This window comes from Ambystoma mexicanum, chromosome 9 (assembly GCF_040938575.1).
Source record: "Ambystoma mexicanum isolate Mex_15411 chromosome 9, UKY_AmexF1_1, whole genome shotgun sequence".
Lineage (NCBI taxonomy): Eukaryota > Metazoa > Chordata > Amphibia > Caudata > Ambystomatidae > Ambystoma > Ambystoma mexicanum.
The window spans coordinates 1,002,163,604-1,002,186,182 of NC_090931.1; the positions used below are offsets into that span (position 1 = coordinate 1,002,163,604).

General features: G+C 47.3%; 1 protein-coding gene across 6 annotated transcripts in view; it reads right to left on the reverse strand.

The window, feature by feature from the left end:
* GPR155 (G protein-coupled receptor 155) overlaps positions 1–22,579 on the reverse strand; it is a 1,263,615-nt gene that overhangs the window by 1,176,067 nt on the left and 64,969 nt on the right. The gene's annotated exons all lie outside the window — the stretch shown is intronic.

Here is a 22,579-nt window from a genome sequence, read left to right on the forward strand (position 1 = left end):
TGTTTCCAAACCATGGAATGCCAACGGTAGTTGGTTAACACCCCAGGGGTCATTAGGTGTCATCCACCTTGAGGTTGGGCTTAGGTCTTGTGAAGCCTGTCTTACCATCTTGTTAGCTTGTATTTCAAGTTTCCTTGATGCAGGTGCTACAAATGTCCATGCTTTAGGATCGGGCACGTAGGGCTCCGCTGCTGTTTAGGCCCCACATTTCAGGTGTGTACTGGTAGTTTATTCAGATAACGGCCCTTTTGGATTTTGGACCACGCCTGATGCCTCGCCTTCGGTGGATGGTCGTCTACACAGAGGTGGCTGGGAATGCGGGGGAGGGGTGGGTTGTTTACTCTTTTTGTCTGGCAAGGCAGGATTAGGATTTCCTCTGCATCTTCCAAGCATGAGATCGAGCGGTAAGCCCCTTTATACGAGAACTGCATGGCTGTGGGGAACAGCCAGCGATATCTGATCTTCTGGTCTCGTAAAATAAAAAGAGTTAAGGGGCAAACAGCCCTCGTTTCTGCATTGTTGCCATTGCTAGGTCCTGAAAGATCTGTAGGGGGAGCCCTGGAATGACAGTTCGTCACAGGTACGAACCACCGCCAGAATTTCCTGCTTCGTCGTATAAAAGTGAACAATGGTGATAACATCCAGAGGGCTTTCCGAGTCCAGTCCCCTGTGGGTTCAAAGTCTGTGTGCGGTGTAGCAGCAACTGTGATTTTTTCAGACACCGCAGGGGAGATTGGAATAGATCCCTTATGTATTCCGGCAGGTCCAGATCCAGCACTGATGAAGGCACTCCTCTGATCTGAAAGTTATTTCTTCGGGCCCTGTTTTCCAGGTCCTCTTGTTTACACTCCAAGATCTCGTTGTGGTCCGCCAGAGTCCGGATCTTTTGCTTGACTTCCAAGAGGGTAGCCGCCTGTTCTCAGGTATGCTCCTCCACCTCCCCCAGTCTCTGCTTCAGTTCCGTTACTCTTTGGTCCGTGTGTTCGATTTTGGAGGTCAGCTTGTTCATGCAGCTGCGAAATTCAGCCTTAGTATCAAGCATGAACGCCTGAATGTCCTCTTGTGGATAGCTGCCCAGAGGGATCAGGTGGTGTCAGTGGCGGGGACTTTGCGGTTTCTGCTTTCTTCCCCTTCTCTGCAGGGAGCAGCATGGTGAATATATCTCCGCTCTTCTGAGATTTCAGGTGTTCGGACATGGTAACGGCCGGCCTTCGTGTGAGTAGATGGGTGTTACTGTATGTGATAGTGCCAGTAGGAGCTGCTGGGGGAGAGGGTGCGCTTGCTGATGGCCCCTGGTCAGTCTGCCATCGTCCACTGTACTTGGGTCTGAATCATATTGGCCTCGGTAAGCTTGCGGGTCCACATGGGACCCTATCCTCTGTGTATTGGTTGGGGGAAGGATGGGCTTCAGGGATCGATAGCCTCCACACCCCTTCGCCTGCTAGAGAAGGCTCCACTCCCAAATAGCCAGCTCTGGGCGTAGGGGGCCTGTGCAGTGGTCCACTGTCTGCAGGTTTCAGGGGGGTGGGGGGGCAGGCTGTGTGGGTGGAAGCTAGTGACTAGGCTCCACACACGTTCCTGGCACTACATGTGCCTGTCCCGTACCCAGGAGCATAGAATCCTACTCCCCCAAGGGGGTGCGTGTGCCTGTATGCTCCAGGGAGAGTGGCTGTGGGGGGTGGAGGTTGTGGGATTGGGGGGGGTCGATGTTAGATACTGGCCGTGGGCTTCTTCTGTGAAGTGAAGCGATCAGATCCTCCCAGGAGGAGCTGTGCGCCGCCACTGTCAAGATTCAGCGTTGGGGGCTCAGAGGCTCATGCAGCTGCTCCGGTAGGCTGGGGGCATGAGGAGGAGCCCGGCGACCGATCTGTCGGTGGACTTCTTCAGAGGTAAGGAACAGCTCACCCCCGGGCACCATGGTGACAACCCAGGCCGGGGACAGGAGGCAGGGCGGGGAAGTCGGGGTATGCGGTGGGAGCCTCGGCGAGGGACAGAGAGAGCACCGCTGACTCACTTCGCGTTAGGTGGGTCGCCTCTCTCAAGGTCTCTGTGCCGTGGCTTCAGCCCCTCAGCTGCCTGTCTGCCAGCTTCCAATGCGATGGGGTACTCTCGTAGCACTCCAGAGTGCTGAGCGGACTATTATCTGTGCCTCACAGTTCGGGGGTCCGCTCTCATCCACTTCATTACCGCGCAGCGCCGTTTTGGAAGGATGCTGCGAGCAGCCCGAGTATGCAAAGTTCTGCATATCTGATGGAACTTGAGCTACCTCGTTTCTGTATCCACCAGATAAGTCTGCTCCATGCCTTCCGCTGTCCGAAACTCGGGGTGGGGTTCTAACACTGCAAAGGAAAGGTGTTATTTACACATATAGACGGGCTTCATACAGAGGGCTTCAACGGAGCCCCCATGTTTTAGATGTTCAACATCATCCATGAGCCAAGGAGCCCAACTGCATGCAGAAAACATACCCATGCCATCACAAAATCTATCCAATGACCTTACAGACTACTTCAAAAACAAAATAAAAAATCCCCAACAACCCACTAACCAGCCAATGCGGAACCATCTACAAGACTTAACAACTACTCATCCAGACAAACAATACTATCCTCACCAAGAAAACACCAGTAGAATGTTTCCTCAACCTCTTCAGACACTCACTAGCAACAGGAACTGTGCCACAATCCTTCAAATTAGCATACATCAAGCTTTTACTTAAAGACCCATTGGGAAACACCGAAGACCTAACCAACTGTCATCTCATACCCGCCAAAACCACTAGAAAGCTACTAGCACAAACAAGTCCTGAAACATGTAATTGGATAGTACACCAGGCTCAAGTCGGCTTCAGATCCATGAGAGCAACAAAAGTTGTGTTATTATCGATATGGGATGACCTAAAAGCCAATGCAGACTCCAACTTCAAATAAGCACTAATACTACTTGATATATCAGCAACCTTCGACACAGTCCACCACTCATCAAAACACTCAAAGGTGTAGGAATCTGCAACACGGAGTACCTTTGGTTAAAATCCATCATGGCACAAAGAACAGAAAGAACCTGGCTAACCCTCTTCAACTCAACACCCCGCACAACAATTTACAAGCCTCATCCCATTCACCACTGCTAGATTCAACATCTACATGACCTCTCATCCAAAGACACAGCCTCACCTGTTAAATTATGCAGACAACGTACAAATCATCAACAAAATCAACACTAACAAATAACAAAACCCAACCCGTACCAACTGTCTCACAGAAATAAGTCATCGGTTGAGTACCAACAGCCTTAAACTCAAACCGGACAAAACTGAAATCATAATCGCGCTCAATGACCCGTTAAACCAACACCACATTCAATGACCTACTGAAATGCAAAACCGACCGGAACCATCCGAACTGGTTCAGAATCTCAGAATATTAATAGACAACGACTTAACACTTAAACCACGAGTCAACAAAGTAGTAAAGAAATGCCTCTTCCACCCACACACAATCAAGCCGACACTCCTTCACCTTTCCACATAAAACAGTTGCTGTCATTTCCCTTATGTCAATAATAGGGTACGCCAACATCTCAGAATGCCAGACTACCTAATCAAAAAACTACAACCGATACAGAACGCAGCAGCAATATTACTCCTCAGACTAAGAACACATCATGCGAGCAGTGAGAACCCTGCATTGGCACCCAGTCAAAACACCCAATTTCCTTTAAAACGCTCTGCATAACACACAGAACAATCCACGACCAAGGAGCAGAATTCATACAGGAATAAATGTCCATCTACAAACCAAACCCATCGCTAAGGTCCAACAATGACATTTGCCTCAATACTAAACAATACAGTATGCAGTGAAAATGTTGCAAACAAAATATAGTTAATGAAAAAATCATGGTAAAAATACCTCTGCAGTGGAAAAGTCACCAAGCAAAAAGTAGTAAAAAAAGAATCTGAAAAATAGCCAAAAATAAAGTACTGCTAGGGTTTTGTAGGCTTGTGTTTGTATGGTTTAGGGTTAAGGTGGGGCTTATAAGGGTAAGGCTAATAGAATAATGGTTTTGGGTAAGTATTAAAGAAAAGGATATCAAGAGTTTGAGAGGACTGATGAAGTTGCCGAAGGATAGGGGTTAGAATAAAACTTAAAGTTAGTGCAGTGTAGAGTAAGCATTGCGGTAATAATAACTTATCAATTATAAAATGCTTTTATTATAAGTGTTTTACATACTTTTTTGATGAAAAGTATTATTATCCAATCCAAACTGGTAACAATATGTTGACTTTGGGCGGATTAAAGACAGTGTCGATCTTGCAATTTATCACACACAGATCGCAGCAGCAAGTTCTAAATCTGCGGAGGTTTCCTACCGACTAAGGGCACGTTTTAGAGCTGTGATTAGGGTAAGGCTAAATTAGGATTATGGCAATGGGCTTGGGATCGGGCAAGGGCTATGGAATTGTTGGTGAGCTTGTGATGGGATTGGAGGTAGGTTCACTGTTCATTGGTTTGGTGTTTTGTACTGAGTGATAAGTGAATAAGCGCATTGGAGTGTTAGTTAAGGGATTAGGGTAAAATAAAGGTTGAAGTATAGATAGGGTAAGGTTTAGGAATGAAGCTAGGTTAGTTGTGGAGTTTTTTTGTGGTTTCATTGTTAGGGTTACAGACTTGTACTTACTTTTCTGTACTTAGAAAAAAATGTTGGCGACGTCATCACTGGCAACATTTTCACACAGTTTATAATGCTTGTTTGTATTGAACAAGTACATTTTTCAAACAACGTTTTTGCTGACTACTTTTTCACACAATTGCATTTTGCAAGGGACATTTTCAGATAGAACCAACAATACTCAAAGCGTACATTTGGGAGAACAGCGGTCTCCTGCATTGCGGCAAAACTTTGGAACTCGCTCCCATTGGAAATTCGAACAACAAAAGATCGCCTAAATTGCAGACAACTGCTAAACGGCTCTTTAACTCACCAAACTAAACAGGAAAAAGCAGCAAAGGTAATTTGCCAAGCCATTACAACGGAAACAGCAAAACAACAGTAAATTAACTAACCAAAACAGGACCGTCCAATGACAAAAAAAAAAGTCCACCAAACATAGCCATGAAATAGTTTGAACCTGGCAGATCAACATAACAGTGGCACAAAATTACACAGACGAATCTCCACTAACTCAACACTCCAATATCCTGCATACTTAGTCTCAAAGACTACACAAAACACACTCATACCTGTACCGCAAAACACACTCATACCTGTACCGCAGAAAAAACCTACAACAAGCCCAAACTGCACATACTCCACAACACCCCAACGGAAACTAGACCAATTACCCACACATCACCCATACACACTCATTCACAAAACACCACATAAAGTCTACCAAATGGAAAACAAACCAGCACACAGTGACCGGTTTTTCCAAACCGATGCTACCAACAGCACATCAAAACCCTGTTGCGTTGTTCCCCATTCTCCCCCCAATCCCACTAAGCCCTCCTTCCTTTTCAGATCCGCCGAGCACCTGGAGACCATGAAAATGGCAGCCGTGCGCTATATAGACATTCTACCAACATGCTGTAACATACCAAGACCAGCTTAAATAAAAAAAGACTGCCACTATTCCCCTGCAAAGAAATGGGATGCTTGCCAATCATATTGGAGGCCAAGTGTCAGAATGGGTGGGGTCTTGTCTGCTCCAGGAGTGGGCAAAAGCCATGAAATAACCTAGCCTTGGCCGAGAATGAAACGCTTTTGTTCTCCCTACACTTCAACATGGTCTTTATGCCAGCCAGTTCTTGCTATACCTCCAATAATGGGACACCAGTTAGCATGGTTTTTCTGCTTTGGGTGATTGGGGACAGCGTCAAAGAGCTGCCTCGTCACGTTTTTCCCCATGCTTTCTGAACTTGTTCCTAGAAATTATTATTAATTGTACAATATAAAGATCTATGACTTAAAAGCCTGCATGCCTTCAATTTGATGAGGAAGGAAACGATTACAGTTGTAGCATGCCATTGAATGCTCCCTGACCAGTAACTGACCAGATCACTGGCTTATCAGGCAGAGATGCACTGGCATTCCATAAGACGTAGAGAACGGGTATGTAGAAGGACAGGAACTATTAAGCATAACAGAGGACTGAACATGTGGTCTTTTGCAAATATGGTTAGGCTATAGGATATGGCATTTATAACGCGCCTATACACAAGTGTTTTAAGGCGCAACGGGGCAAGGGGGGGGGGAAGGGACGATAGACAACTATCCTACTAGGCCCGGTGGCATTCAGATCGCGCAAGTGCATGGGAGGGGGGGAAAAGGGGAAAAGTGCGAGGGGGGAAAGGAGAGGGGAAAGTGCAGTGCAAGAGGTAGTAGAATAAATAAGATAATAAAACAGACAGATGGTGGCAAGTGCAAGGTAAGTGCAGACATAAGTGCTGATTGGGGGACTGTAGGGAGACAAACAGTCCCTAGGTGCAGATTTGCCAGGGAAGGCAGTGCAGGTGTGCAACTGGCGGTGCCTGCGCCCGGATACGGCAGGGTGGACAGGTAGTTTTGACCAGTGCAGATTCAGCCAGGAATTCTACAGGGGAGAGGGACAGAAAGCAGAAGCAAAGAGGAAGGTTTTGAGGTGCTTACAGACCGGAGATGGTTCTCCTCAAGTTTCAGGGAGGCAGGAAGGTTGTTCCAAAGGGAGGCCCCTGCTGAAGAGAGAGATATACCACCAACTCGTTGCTTAGAGAAGCGACTGACACTGAGGGAGTTGGAGGCAGATGAGCGAAGAGCTTGAGAAGGAAGATATTTGGGAAGAGAGAGTTGAAGGTATTTCAGGCCCCAGTAGGCCTTGTGGACAATGCAGAGGGTTTTGAACTTAATCCTCGCAGCCACTGGGAGCCAGTGCAGAGATTTCAGTCCTGGAGAGATATGATACCTGGGCTTGAGGCCAAGGACAAGTCTCGCAGTCCTGTTCTAGATAAGTTGCAGAGGGCGGAGAGTAGAGCCAGACAGATTTAGATGGAGGCTGTTACAATAGTCCAGCCTGGAGAGAACCAGGCTCTGGAGATGGTGAGCTTCTGGGGGAAGGAGAGGAAAGGAAGAGTACCTCTGAGGAGGTGCAGCTGGTAGTGTGACTTCTTAGAGACGTCGGAGATGTGAGGAGAGAAGGATAGTGTGGAGTCGAAGATAACCCCAAGATTTTTAGCCTTGCAGGTGGGAACAGGAAGTGGGCCAAGAGGCCTGCCAGAGGGCTGCAGGGAAGGAGGGAGTGGGTGTGCCGATGAGTAGGATCCCAGTCTTGCTGGCATTAAGGCAGAGATCATTGGCGGCACACCAATCCTGGATAGCAGACAGTCAGAGATGAGGGAAGGGGAGGAGGAGGCCAAGGATAGCCTGAAAATGAGCTGTGGATCATCCGAATAGCACTGAAAGTTGGGGCAGATAGAGGCAATCCGGTGGGCAAGGAGTGCCAGGTACTGGTTGAACAGCCAGGGAGAGAGGTTAGATCCCTGGGGGACACCACAGGTAGAGAAAAAGATATCGGAGAGGAAGGACCCAAGTTGGACCTGGGAGGGTCGGTCGGAGAGGAAAGAAGTCAACCATGCCAGAGCCTGGCCGGGGATACCCAGGTTACCATGGAGAGGGTTGAGCAGAATGGCATGGTGACAGTGTCAAAGGCAGAAGAGAGATCAAGCAAAATGAGGAAGCAGGGGGTATTGGAGTCAAGGTTGGAGAGCAGGTCTTCACAGATATTCAGGAGAGCAGTTTCGGTGCTTCTGGCAGCTCTGAAGCCAAACTGATGATCATGAAGACAACCAACAGATTCAGTGTGGAGGTTAAGCTGGGAGATGGCCAGGTTCTCCAGGAGCTTGCCCAGGAAGGGAGTGATGGAGATTGGGCGATAGTTAGCCGGGCAGGAGGGGTCGGCAGAGGGTTTCTTAAGAAGAGGGTGCACAAGGGAGTGCTTCAGGGGGGATGGGAAGACTCCAGTGGCGAAGGAGTGGTTGCAAAAATCAGCCAGGGCAGGAGCTAAGAAGTCGATGTGGTCCTTGATAGTTTGAGGAACAGTGGTGAACCTGTTTCAATGAAACCTTCATAGATCAGACTGGTCTAGAAAAGTCATCTGCAGAGAAAAGGGGAAAGGCAGAGAAGGAGGGAGGGGGGGGCGGCTGAAGATGGGCCAGAGGATGAGCACAGAGTAGAGGGAGGGAGGCGAAAGGAGGAGAGCGAGGACAGGATGTTCTGAGTTTTTTTTTAATGAAGTGAGAGGCCAGTGCCGTGCAGAGGGCCTGGGAAGGGACAGTAGAGGTAGAGACTGCAGCATGATTAGCTAGTTCCTTTCAGATTTTAAAGAGTTCAGCCGGGTTGTTAAATGCCGCAGAGATGCAGGCTTGGATATGAGCTCTCGTCTTGGTGAGGACGGAGAGCCGGTATTGCCTTTGCAGCAGGTGGCAGGCCAGTTTGTCAGAGGATAAGCAAGAAGCACGCCATTTCCTCTCGATCACCCTGCACTTGCGTTTTAGGGTGGCGAGGTCCGAGTCATACCAGGAGTTACACTTGGCTTTGGGCTTCAGGCGGATTCTCATGACAGGGGCAAGGACATCAAGAGTATCAGATGTAGAAGAATGGAGCGTGGAGAGGGCTGTGTCAGGGTGAGAGTCAGCCAAAGGTGGAGGAGGGGTGAGAAGGTGGTGGCGAAAGCCTCAACTGACATGCGCTTCATGGGTCGGATGACCAAGAAGGTAGGTGGCGGTGTTGGAGGTGGCTTCGCCTGAGGGGTAGGGAGGGTGAGGATAGGAGAAAGTGATCACTCCAGGAGAGAAGAGTGGAGAGAGGGACAGAGAGGGGAAGGTCTGAGGAGATCAGATCATCAAGAGTGTGCCCTGCAGAGTTGAGTCGGGTCAGAGGGGAGAATGGTGAGTGAGAGAGAGTCGCAGAGGTCACGTAAGCGTCCAGAGGGGGGACAGGAGGCATCCAGGAGGATGTTGAAGTCTCCAAGAAGGAGGAGTTGAGTAGTTGAGGCCAGTAGAGGAGGAGGAGCGGTCCGCCCACTCATTGAGGAAGGAAGAAATCTGACCAGGTGGCCGATAGATCGTAGCCACAGTAAGGGAATGGCTAGGGGAGAGGGAGTCTGCAGACCACTGGCGTAACGGGCCCGCGCAGCCCCCGCAGTGCGGGGGGCCTCGCTAGCACATGACCTAGGAGGGGGCCCCACTTGGAGAACAAAAAAATGAAAAATGATATTTTTTCAAACTTTTTTCTGGAAATTTCTTTTTTAAAATCACTTTGCCTGCATAAAGAAATTATTTCAGTAACAGAAATAATGTCTTTATGAAGACGGACTGACTACAAAAACAAACGTTCTTTTTGAAGTCCGAGGGCTCCCCCTACCCCATGACATGGAAGACCCCAGGCAGGAGGCCTCCATGTCATGGGGTGGGGGAACCCTATAAAAAGAAATAGTTTATTTTTGAAGTCACTCTGCCTTCATAAAGAAATTATTTCAGTTATGGTTCGGTCCTTAACAGAAATCATTTCTTTATGAAATCAGAGTGATTTTAAAAGAAACAATCCGCCTCATTAAAAGTTTGGCCGTAGCCTTGCCGGTAAGACCGGCAGGCTGCCGCCCAACTTGCGCTTTTTTCCCATCACCAGTGAATGGGCAATTACCGGGTCATTATGGCTCCACCGGACCCAGTAATTGCCCATTCACAGGCGCCAAGAAAAAATGCTCCCCATTCCCATTTGAACCCCATATTCCAATGGGAATGGGGAGCTTGGATGCACCGGCACCATTCAGAATGCTGCTGGTGCATCCAACATGCCCGGCTCGTGGGTGCCGGTACGCCCGCCAAGTCAGACTTTGCCGGTGGGAAGGCACCCGCGAGCAGAACTCGTAGTTTGCCGGTCTGGTAACAACGGTACCGGCAAGCTTACCGGTACTGTTGTTACCAGACCGACAAACTTATACTGAGGCCCAATTTCTTTTTAAAGTAGTATGGCTCCCCTCAACCCCATGACGTGTGCGAGTGTATTGGGAAAGGGTGTACACTTCAATGTGGAGGTGGCCGCCTGTGTGAGTGTATGGTGAAAGGATGCACACAAATGTATGGGTAACTGGGTGTGCATGTACAGTGAAAGGGTGCACACAAATGTATGGGTAACTGGGTGTGCATGTACAGTGAAAGGGTGCACACCTAAATGTATGGGTGGCTGTCTGGGTGTGCCTGCAGGGTGAAAGGGTGCACACTTAAATGTAAGGATGGCTGGGTGTGCATGCGTGTATATGGTGAATGGTGTTTGTGCTTGTGTTCAGGGGCGCAACAAAACCTACATTTCGGGGGCTGATCCTTCAAATGTTGGGAGAGGCGCCAACTTCACGGGTGGTGGGGGAGGCAAACTTATTTGTGTGGGGGCATCCAACTTTTTAAAAAAAGACTATTCTAGTACAGCTTCAATGTTACAAGCAGTTAACTCTCTACTTTAAGTGTGAAAGCACCCAGTTATGAACTGTTGTGAGAATGAACGATCCCCTGTTCCCTTTCTACACTTCCCTGGCATGAAAGTACTAAGCCCACATCACAATTTCAATTGCCTAAGAAATTTGGCAATTGAATGCAGGTAATAACAGTGAAATGCTTTACGTTAGTAACTGAAGGGCCCTTGTTAACAGCGAAACCCAGGTGCCGTTTTACATCCGTCTCCTGTTCTGTCCGGCAACTTCTCTGAAAGTCAGCCAGGTTGAGTCAACATAGCCCAACATTTCTGGGGGTGAGTGCTGCAGCCCAGTCAACTGAATATTGTTAAGCCGCTACTTTTGTCTAATGTCTTAATTACTTATTGGTAATCGTCATTACTCCTAGCCCTATTCTTCCTTGTCCCTGTACTTGTGTATGAGGCAGTATGGTATGAAGTAGAGGTACATGGAGGTAATCCCTGACTTAGCTACCAAGGAAAGCTGGGGGCTGGGGCCAAAGTTTCTACGGTTAGATGCCAAGAAGCGAAGGAAGATAGCGCCCGACATGGTATTAAGGTGCTGATCTGTAAACACAAGCTGGAAATTAAGCAACAAAAAAAAGAGGTCGAGTGGAATGCATGTGCGAGGGACGGAATACATCTGTGTGAGCCAGTGCGAGACGGAAGCACGTACCAGTACCCACATCCCTAAAGCTGTGCCACTAATTGGACACATTAGGGTGGAGCCGTAGTGGGAGCTCAATAATTCCCTGTGCAGGAACCAATTTCTGGAAGCTGTTAAACGGAACCTACAGCTGATTCAGCCACATTAAAAAGGACTTTTTTCTTTTTCCCCCCAAGCTAAGAATGTACATTTTGTATCTCCTGAAGAAGACGTCACTATAATAGAGTATTACGTCGAAACCGGTGGAGAAACTTGAGATGAGGTCGTGGTTGAAGATTCTTGTGATCCATCTCAACTGTCTGGCCACCTTTATTACATACTGGTGCCAAGCATATTGACTTCACATTCTTTCTATAAATAATCCAATTGATGAATTATATGTCACAGTCTTTTATAGATTTTATATATTTTGTATCCCTTGGAGTTTTGTATGAATAGTTGAATATTTGAATAGTTGGATGGTTGATGTTTGTATGTGGACGAATGGCTGTACGATTGAATAGGATGTATATTATATAGATATTATATTATATTATATAGATGTGTTCTTAATGTTTTTTCCTGCTATGTAAATTGTTGCCTTAAGTGCAGATTAAAATCATGATTTGAGTCATATATTTAAATTGTATCAGATTTAATAAAATCCCTTGATACCAACTTTCCGTGATCAATTAGCTACCTGTATCTTCATTACTCCTAATGCCACGCTTCCTCATCCCAGTACTTACCTATGAGGCAAGGAGCCTCAAACGTAAGTTCTGGGACAAGGAAGAGGGACAAACAGCTGATTTTGGAGGTTGGGGTAGGGCATAAGAGGGAGGGGGGGGGATCTGTGGGCGGTGGGATTGTGCGATAAATCATAATGGTTGTCCATGTCCAGGCTAAGCAGGCATGATATGTGGTATTAGTGGCTAGACAGGCATTTTGATGCAGCCAGTCTAGTTATTCCTCAGTTTGGTATGACTTTTCTTTTTACTGCGCAGTCCTGCTAAGTGTAATGACCTGGCTAGATTGGCATTTGGGTGCTGCCAGTCTAGCCATTTCTTACTGCAGCATTGTATATTTTTTGGAGCATCTGTGATAAAATGATATGATATAAGTCTATTATAACACGCCTGTACACAAGTGTTTCTTGGCGCTACAAGCAATGGAGTGAAGATAGAGGGTGGAAAAGACAAATGATCTTACTAGGTCGTGTGTCATTCATATCGTGCAAGTGTGAGAATGAGAAATGCAAGGGAAAAGGGGGAGGGGTGCAAGGAAGAAGGGAGGGGGGGGGAAACAGGGCTGCAAGGCTCCTAGTAAGTGCAGCCAGGACAGTGCGGCTCTGGATAGTGCAAGGATAACAAGGGACTGTAGGGTTACAGTTACAGTCCCTAAGTGCGTGGTAGGCTGGAGGCAGTGCAAGGGTGACTCATCAAGAAAGAGCCTGGGCTCAGTGAGACTCACTAAGCAACCAGTCAGTACAGCAGGCAGGTAGGTAGGTAGGTCAGCAGGGGAGGGAGCGAGCGAAAGCAGAGGAGAAGAGGAACATTTTGAGCTGCTTCCGGAACATCAGGTGGTCCGATAATGTTTGAGAGGGGCAGGGAGGCCATTCCAGAGGGAGGCATTTGCAGAGGAGAGAGATCTACCCCCACTCTCTGCCTAAAAAGCATCTAGCCCTTAAAGAGTTGGAGGTAGCCGGGGGAAGGGCTAGAAAAAGAATTGTATTTTGGAAGAGAGCGTTGGAGGTAGTGTGGGCCCGACCCCAGAAAGCCTTGTGGACAATGCAAAGGGTCTTGAACTTGATTCTTGCAACCACCGGGAGCCAGTGGAGAAATTTCAGGGCTGTAGAGATATTATCCCTGGGCTTGTGGCCAGGGATAAGTCTTGCTGTCCTGTTCTGGATTAGTTGCAGAGGGCGGAGAGTAGAGGAAGGCAGTTTGCAAAAGAAGCTGTTGCAGTAGTCCAGCCTAGAGAGAAACAGGGCTCTGGAGACAGAGAGCTTCTGGGGGAAAGTGAGAAAGGAAAGAGTCCCTTTGAGGGGGAGCAGCTGGTAGGTAGTGAGACTTCTTGGCGACGTCCAAGATGCGAGGAGAGAAAGAGTGGAGTCGATAATGACAAAAGGTTTTTTGCCTTGCAGGATGGCGAAGGAAGCGGGCCCAAGCTGGGCGGCCAGAGTGAGAGGGGGAAGGCAGGGGCGGGGATCCCAATGAGAAGGATCGCCATCTTAATGGCACTAAGGTAGAAATTGTTGGAGGTGCACCAATCCTGAATCACGGTGACACAGTCAGGAATGAGCAAGAGATGAAAGGAGCCTGAAGGAAAGCGGAGTGCCATCCACTTAACACTGAAAGTTAGAGGAGAAGGTAGAGATCAGGTGGGCCAAAGGGGCCAAGTAGAGGTTGAAAAACCAGGGTGAGAGGATAGAGCCCTGGGGAATGCCACAGGTAGAGAGAGAGAGGTGGCGGAGAGAAAGGGACCAAGTTGGACCTGGTAGGGACAGTCCAAGAGGAAGGAGGTCAGCCACTACAGGGCCTGATCCTTGATGTCCAGGTTCTCACATAGTGGATTGATCAGGATGGCATGGTTGACTGTGTCAAAAGTAGAGGGAAGATCAAGGAGGATTAGGACAGAAGGAAGGCTGGAATCAAGGTTAGAGAGGTTTCAGTGCCTCTGGCAGCTCTGAAGCCAGACTGATGGTCATGGAGACAACCAACAGATTCATTGTGGAGAGTAAGCTGGGAGATGGCCAGCTTTTTTCCAAGAGTAGGATCGGCAGACGGCTTCTTGAGGAGTGGGTGCACAAGGGAGTGCTTAATGGGAGAGGGGAACGTTCCAGTGATGAAAGATTGATTACAGAAATCGGCCAAGGTGCAGCAAGGGTGTCAATATGGTCCTTGATGGTTCTGGAGGAGCAGGGGAGCAGCTGTTCGGATGACACTTTCATGGATCAGACTTGTCTAGAAACCTTGGTCAGGTGTTGTCAGAGAGAAAGAGGAGAAAGGAGGAGAAGAGGTAGAGATGTCCAAAAGGGAGGCCGAGAGAGGTAGAGAGAGAGGAAGAGGAGATAGTTGACAGGATGTCCTGAGTTTTAGCACAGAAGTGCGAGGCCAGAGCCATGCAGAGGGCCTGGGAGGGAACAGAAGAGATGGAGACCGCAACAGGATGGACCAGTTCCGTGCAGATTTCAAAGAGTTTGGCCATGTTGTTGGAGGCAGCAGAGATCCGGGCTTCAGTGTGTGCTCTCTTCTTGATGTGTTATTGCTTCGACTGGCATTTTTGTGCAACCAGTCTAGGTATGTCTAAATGTGGCCTGGCATGCTTTACTGTAGTGTTAGGACGTGACTACACTGGTCTACATTGTGCAGCCAGTGGGACCTGTTTTCAATGTGCCATGACATTTTTAATAGCAAAGCATTCATGTTCCTGTGCACTGTTGGTGACTAGCGTGTATTGGATTGGTGTTACCCTACAAAACAATTACTTTTTAGACGATTATTCTCAAAGTGTGCTGTATATTGCATTAAAACACATATTTATATCTTTCTCCTAGTACAGTGTGCAGCATACCCCTTCAGCAGCACGTTCATGCGTATTGTGCAAGCGTGATAATCTAGGCCTGCCCAGTGTGTAGCACAAACCGTGATTTGTTGCTGAGTTGGGGAGAGGGCCCCCTCAGAATGGCTTGCAGGGGGTCCCCCACATTTTGTGTTACGCCACTGCTGCAGACGAGGCATTCAAAAGAAGAGGTCTGCGTAAGAGTGACAGAGGCAGGAATCGACCAGGGAAGATAAGGGCTACACCCCCACCAGAGCGGTTGGGCCTGGGCGCAGAGAGGATCTTGTAGCCGTCCAGTAGGAGCGTGTCAAAGCTGGTGACAGAGCTGGCTGTGAACCATGTCTCAGTGAGACCGAGGACATCAAGGTCAAATTTTTCAAGAAGGCGGCAGATAGAGGAATGTTTAACAGCAGAGCTAGAGTTAAGAGTGGCAATGTGGAGAAGGTTGCCGATCTTGAAGGACTTCTGTGGAAGGGTACCAATCAGAGGTACGCCCTGCGGAGGTCTATAAGGTGTAGAGGGAGCCCGAGAGGGGGCACTGAGGGAGGAGGAAGGCAAGGTAGCCAAGGAAAGAGGAGGGGGGCACAGCCGGAGAGGAAAGGAAGTTGATAAGGCGCAGGAAGCGTCTATCAAAGAGGTGAAGGTTGGGCTGAGGGCCTTGGACCAAGATAGTCCCATTAGATTAAACATTAATGATGACCTTGGAGGAATGGAAGGAGGACAGGAGGGCGTCCCAACGGGTGCGACCATTAATGGGAGAAGGAGAAAGGAGAGAGTACAGAGACCATATGAAGGGTCCATAAATCGGGTGAAGGAACGACAAAGAGGATGTCAGTGAGAGTTCCTTGGAGGAGGCACTGGTGTAGGTATCAGTGATAGGGAGGCCTGGGTTGGAGACCAGGATGTCCTTTTTAAACTTCTTCCTACCAGATTTAGTGAGGAGAGCAGGATAGTCAATAGAGAAGCCGGTAGAGAAGATAGGAGAGACAGAGAGCACCATAGAGTAGGGGGGAGAGGAGGGGTGACGAAGGAGAGGGGGGGGGAGACACTGGCGAGAAGTAGGCACACAAGAAGCGAGCAGGCAGGCATGTTGCCCAAAAGGACAGACTGGAGGGGTTGAGAGCTCACAACTGATCAACTTTAGAACCAGTGAGAGGCCACCTGAGTTTGAGAATCCTGCAGGGGAGAACAAGGCCTAATACTCACAGTGCAAGATTTTAAGTGCAAGATTTTAAGATTTTAAGTATCTTGGGCTTTAATGCTGTACAGCAAATGGAATGGAAGGCATGTCATCCTCATGCGCAAGAAGAATGCACCAACTGTCTTGTAACTTGCTCTACGCAAAGAGGATAACATGTAATTGTTCTACGCAAAGAAGGTAACATTTCATTGGTAAAACCAGACAATCTGTTTTTGCACACAGATAAACGTGTTGGAAGAAATGGTCTTACCAGCTTGAATAATGTCTAGCAGAAAGCTACTAGCCATGCATATAACTCACGAGCCATATTGCACAAAGTTCTCTGCATGCACACATCACTTAATTTATTTTCAGGAGTAAATTATCACTTACCAACGGTAGCGCACTTTTTGTGGCTGAGTTACCGCCAGATCTGTCCACTGTAGAAAGAAAAGAGGATACCCCCTGTGGCAGCTTCACATGCAAGCTACTCAGTACAAAAGAAAAAAAGTAAGGGCGTTTGGAGATACAAATGCATTTTTGCAAACTTCTCCCATTGCTTTATGTTTTTTGTAATTTCCGGGTCCTGAAATTCAATTCTGCGTCTGCATTGATCGAGGACCTCTTAGAGGATCAAATATTAACACCAAATAAACACATTTAAACGGCTGGACTGTTTTAAGCCTGTTATAGGACGAAATACACATCAGTAGAAAACAAATAAAAAGTAGTCCACACCCATCCAAGAAACGTGTGAAGGACTAGTGCCACTTCATAAACTCGGCATGCAGCCCAGGCATGCCGGGTCATCACTAGCAGAAATCAAGTAGGCACCATGAAGGATAGGATTGTTTTAATATTTAAAATACTTTAACCATGACTGGGCTTCATAATTCAAATTGCTGGATAAGATTAGTTCATATGCAATTACATCAAAGGGAGTTTTTTTGATACAGGGTCCAAGTTTCTCAGTTAGTGGAGTTGGGTGGTAAAATGCAAAACTCAGTAATGTATTAATAAGTAATCGTCCTGCATCAAGAAGCTGCCCGAGTCCATCTGCAGACATCAATTCCCAAACTCCCATTACATTCATTCATTCATCACTACAACAAAATCTTTCAATGGCTATGGTGCAATAGGGTGTGAAATGGAGGGGAGCTGGTAGCTCTTTAGCTCCTGCTTACAGCTTAGGAGAGCCTGGTTAGTTTAAAACCAAAAGTAACCAGGAGATAGTTTTAGCTCCCCAGGCTAAGTGATTCCGAACAAACGCAACTATGTGAATTTAACTGCGCTTTTGGGACAATCTATAAATAAACATTAGGACACATGTATGACATTTAAAACATAAGGGGACATACATGCATACAATTATATGTTTGCATTTTATGTGAAAATTTGATTTGCCTAACGTTATGTACCAGCTCCTCATTCCCCAGTGGTATCTCCACTTCTGGATACCAAGGAGATGCCTGTAGCTCCTACTCATCTAATCTCAATTTCGAGCCCTGTTGCAGTATTAGTAAATAACTTGAGAAACTTTAAAAAACAATATTTTTATAATGTTTTAAAAAGCAATCCGGCTACCAGCCCTATAGGTAAGGGATGCATCGTCCACTTTTACTGCATAAATATAGGCAGGTACTGCAAAAAACAAAAAAACAAAAAAAGAAATGGGGAGTAGGCTTGCAAAAAATAGGAAACGGATGCATAGGGGTTGGTCTGCTTTCACCCACACAAGACCACAGGAAGATTATTATTGCCCGATCAGAAGAAGTATGCAAAAAACAAGGGGGTGGGTGGGACCTGGGAGTCCCTCTGCCAGACATTAGTCCCCGCTACAAGGGCCTTACCCAGATTCTTTAGCACACTATCTTTCACAGAGGAGAAATATCCAAAACATATCAGTCTTTGTCCAGCCCTGGGGCAATCCAGCACCGAAATGCTAGGCAATTCTTCTCTGAACAAGAGTACCAACAGTCACTCCAGACACATACTTCAGTCTGGTTGGATCTCATCAGTAGGGTGGAGCTGTGCCTCTCAAAGAATAGTGAGCAAGGGGCCCATGTCTGGAGGTCTGGAGTCCCCTAATAACTTAGGGTTAGACCCAAAGTTACTTAGAGTATGCAAAATAAATAAGGGGGGGTTGGGGGAAGTCCTAGGAGTCCCTCTGCCGGACATTAGAAGTAAACATGCATCTTTTATAATGTACGAATAACTAGGTGCAAAGGAATAATTATTACAAAGACATTTCCGTTTTGCAGTTAAAACATTTTTTACTCGCTTATAAAATACTCCCATTGGGAATTGGATTTACATTTTTACTCCCTTAAAATTCTTTCCATCCCTCACCCCCCACCCCAATTTAAAAAAAATAGGTAGTAAAATAATCCCACTTGAAAATCTCATCTGAAGCACTGCCGGCTACACACTCACAGTGCTTATAGATTAGTTCAACATTATACAGTAGTAAAAAGAGAATTTGGCTCCAAACAAACATAGCAAGACTGTTCTATTTTGCATTCTGTTATGCTAAGGTTTCTGTAGAAAACAAAAAGGTTGTAGTTAAACTGATCAAACATGTGCTAATTAGCATGAATAACTGCACATTTCTCTTTCTTCCACATAATCACTTTGCCTTGTAATAGCCAAGTATAGAAACCAGTTGCACAGTCTCTTTTACTTTAGGCAGGGCAGAGTTAGGCAGGGCAGAGTGACCCGAGTTTTGGATCTCTACCAATGAGTTTGACGAAATGACTTCTGCCCCGCAGGAGTACAAGGAGGAATAATAGGACTCAACCCACACACTTCCACAAAATAAGAGTGATTCCAATCGTAAAGGTGAAACAGTCAAGAGATAGACTTCTTTTGCCTGTTGTGGTAACAGGACAGGCTACATTCTCAAGAGGAGCGTGAATGTGAAACAGTAGCAACTCAAAGGAGAAAAGCACAACAGTCCGAACTATAGGAATGTCCAATCAAGGTTCTATAAAAATATATATACTTAAAACACACCAAATGAAATAACTGAATAGAAAAACACTACAAAAACCCGCCCCTGGGAAAGAAGACAGGATATGCACAGATGAAAGATGCAGCACTCTAGTTAATGAAACGGGGGTGAAAGACAGTCAAAAACCACAATGTTCAGTGACGATTCCATGGAATTTGTTCCCTCTCTCCAAAGAAAGCCACCCCCTTTGAGACCAAGAAGGTGTGCCTGCTAAGTTTAACACTCCATAGGGGACAGGGCAAGCGGGATCCCACTGAGGTGCCTCATCCTAGAGGATAGGAAATCCCCCGAAAGGGATAGAAGTTGTCCTCCCTTATCCCAATATCTTCATTGGCCATCAGGGAGTTAAAATTTGAAACTTCCTGTGCGAAAGGCTGGAATTGTTTGAGACCCTTTGTACTCATCATCCTCGCCTGGAACAAGACAATAGTGGATAATCCCTGATAGAGGGAGATATAAAGAGACAATCAGAACTGGAAAGACAGAGAAGAGAAATCTGCAAAGCTGGAGAAGCCCAGAGGCCTTCTCCTGGGAGGTGTGGCAGGGAAAAAGAGGATGCCAGTTGTGGCAGAGCCCGCGGAACGCTCACAGCTCCTGCTGGCCCAAAGGCGAACGGCCAAGAAGACTATCAAAGAGCGAACGTTCTGGGCGAGAAGCAGATGGCAGGCATACCAAGAAGATGACACCCAAGTCCCAATGATAAACCAGCGGAAAGGGAGTGCAAGCTCTGTGGGGAAGCTGAAGAAGCGGTGCAGTGTAGGCAGAATTCAGTGATTGTCAAGAGGAGCATCGCCTCAAGACCAGAGGTACGCAGTGGCTGCAGAGAACCCAGGGGAGGGTGGGGATGAGGAACTAGACCGATCCCATGGCAGGGCAGAGAGGAGAGAGCCCATGGCCGGGGGTGGAGGTGGGAGGAGTCAAGAGCTTTCTTGGTAGGGAACTCAAGAAGAACACTTAGAGTGGGAAGAGGAGCCAGGGGTCCCCAAGTGAAAGGGCAAGACATGTTTTTTTTAAAAACATGTTTTTATTGTTTTCTTATACAGACAAACTTCAACTCAAATCCTCTCCCAATTTCAAACCCCCCACCCTTCCCAATCCCCCGGAAGAGTTCAGGTCTTCATCTGGCTTTCCTTCAAAAGCGTTCACAAGCTGAATATGTGATATTTTGATGTTGTGCGGGCACCATTGCTCCATGGAGTCCGATTTCAAATATTCCAGCACTAGACCCCACTCTTTCATGAAGGAGTTGTTTGGATCCTGAAGATTATGCGTAATCTTTTCCATAGTCATTTGGTACCACACTTTTTGCAGCCAGGTAAATACCAGAGGCGGGTCTGGTTTCTTCCAGATTTGAGCAATCGTTGCCCATGCCGCGATGACTAGACCCATGAAGCTCCTCCATTGTGCCCTGTGGAGTTTCTTGACCTGTGGGTCCTTAAATCCGCACAGCCATACCCTCTCTCCCCCGTTTGGTTTGCCTCTGGAAATATTTTTGTCATTTCCGTCTATACGTCTTTCCAGAAGCCCCTCACTCCCAGACAGTCCCACCAGATGTGTCTCCACGTTCCTGTGACCGGGCACCCCCTCCCGCAGCGATCCGACATTTCCGGGTACATTGATTTAAGTCTCTCTGGAGTGTAGTGCCATTGTGTGATTATTTTCAACCACATTTCTCTGGTTTGGACTGCCCTGGTTAATTTAGGGATACCGGTCCACAGTTCATCCCATTGCTGTCTGGTTATTTCTTCTCCCAGTGTGGACTCGCATCTCTTCATATATGTCCATTTGATTTCTTCTTGTGTGCATATGAAGTTATACAGTGTTGACACCAGTTTCTTGTCCCATGGGTTGGTTATTATGTAGTTTTCAAATGATGTAAGGTCCCTTGTGGCCGCCTGGAAGACCTCTGGCGTACTTAGCCAATGTTTTATTTGTTCGTATTTAGATCTGTCCGCCTCTGCTAGATTCCACATCCTTTTACATTCCGCGAAAGTTTGTATTTCTTTGTCCTGGATCATTTCACCAATTTTCCTGCATCCTGCCGCTTCCCATTTTTCAAAGCCACCGGTTTCCTGTCCTGGTGTGAACTGAGGGTTCCGGCTGATAGGCGTGAAGGGGGCCAGTGGGGTGGCCACAATTCCTTTTCTGGTTTGGTCATCCCAGGCATTGAGGGTGGTTCTCATGACCTTGCTTATTCGAAGGTTCCGATGCCTGCGTTTGTGTTTCCACAGTAGCTCCTCCCGGGGTCCTAGCGACCGCCCTGTCTTGTGTTACCCAGGTCATCAGTTGGTCCTCCCCCAACCATTCCTTCAGGACCCAGAGTTGGGCTACCTGATAGTATTTCCTAAAGTGTGGGAGCGACATTCCGCCAGCCTTTATTGGCGCCGTACGTGTGGCTCTGGCAACCCTCGGAGGTTTCCTGTTCCATACGAAATGTGATATTACTTTGGAGAGTGCTTTGAAGAAGGAGCCAGGGACGGTTACTGGGAAGGCATGAAAAAAGTATAGTACCCTGCGGAGTATGTTCATTTTTACTGATTGAATTCTACCCCACCATGAGATTCTGAGCGGGCACCATCTTTCTAGATCCCCCACCATGAGATTCTGAGCGGGCACCCTCTTTGTAGATCCTTAACTCTGGTCAGAAGGTGTGTGTAGTTGCTTTTATAGATCCTGTCCACCCTATGCGCGAGTGTCACCCCCAGGTAGCTAATGCCCTCCTCTACTGTTTTTAGACATAGCATGTGTCACTGTTTCTAGTGTCTCCTTGTCTCCCTCTAGGAGCATGATCTCTGACTTTTTCCTATTAATCTTCAGGCCCGAGATCCCCCTAAATTCCTCCAGTATTTCTATAGTTCTAGGTATAGAGTTCCCAGGGTCTTCGAGGGCCAGGAGCATGTTGTCTGCGTACGCAATGACTATGTTGCCTGCCCGTCATCTCTATCCCCCTCACCCACTCAGATTCTCGTATCTTACTTAGAAGGGGCTCCAGAAATATGGCATGCTACAGAGGCGACAGAGGGCATCCCTTTTTGGTACCCCTTGCGATCTCCACCCCATCCGTGACTTCTCCATTTATTGCTATTATTATAGATGGGGAGTTGTAATTGGCCTTAACCATTTTTATAAATTGTTGTCCGAATCCCATGTGCTTGAGTGTTTTGAAAAGAATGGGCCATTCTACGCGGTCAAAGGCCTTTTCGGGGTCTAGGGAAAGTAATATTGCCGGTGTGTGGGTGATGCCTATTTTTCCTATCAGATGGATAACCCTCCTTAAATTATCATGTGTCTGCCTGCCTGGGATGAAACCTGATTGATCTGTGTTTATTAGGGTCGGGATGAGGGGTGACAGTCTGGCGGCCAGTATCCTGCTGTAGATTTTTGCGTCCAAGTTTATTAGGGGAATCGGGCTATATGAGCCCGGGAGAGTGAGGCTTCATTCATGGATGGAGTTACGTTTCCATTGTCCTTGAAAGTGTTTAGTAGCCGTGTCAGGATTGGAACTAATGTGTCAGTGTATTTTTTGTAAAACGGGGCCGTAAAGCAATCCGGGCCTGGTGCCTTTGAAAGTGGGAGGCCCGCTATTGCCCTGTGGACCTCTTCTTCCGTTATCGAGGATTCCAGTGCCTGTTTATCCTCTTCTGTTATTGTTGGCATGGGGATAGATTGTAGGAACCTGTCCCGTTTCTCCTCATCC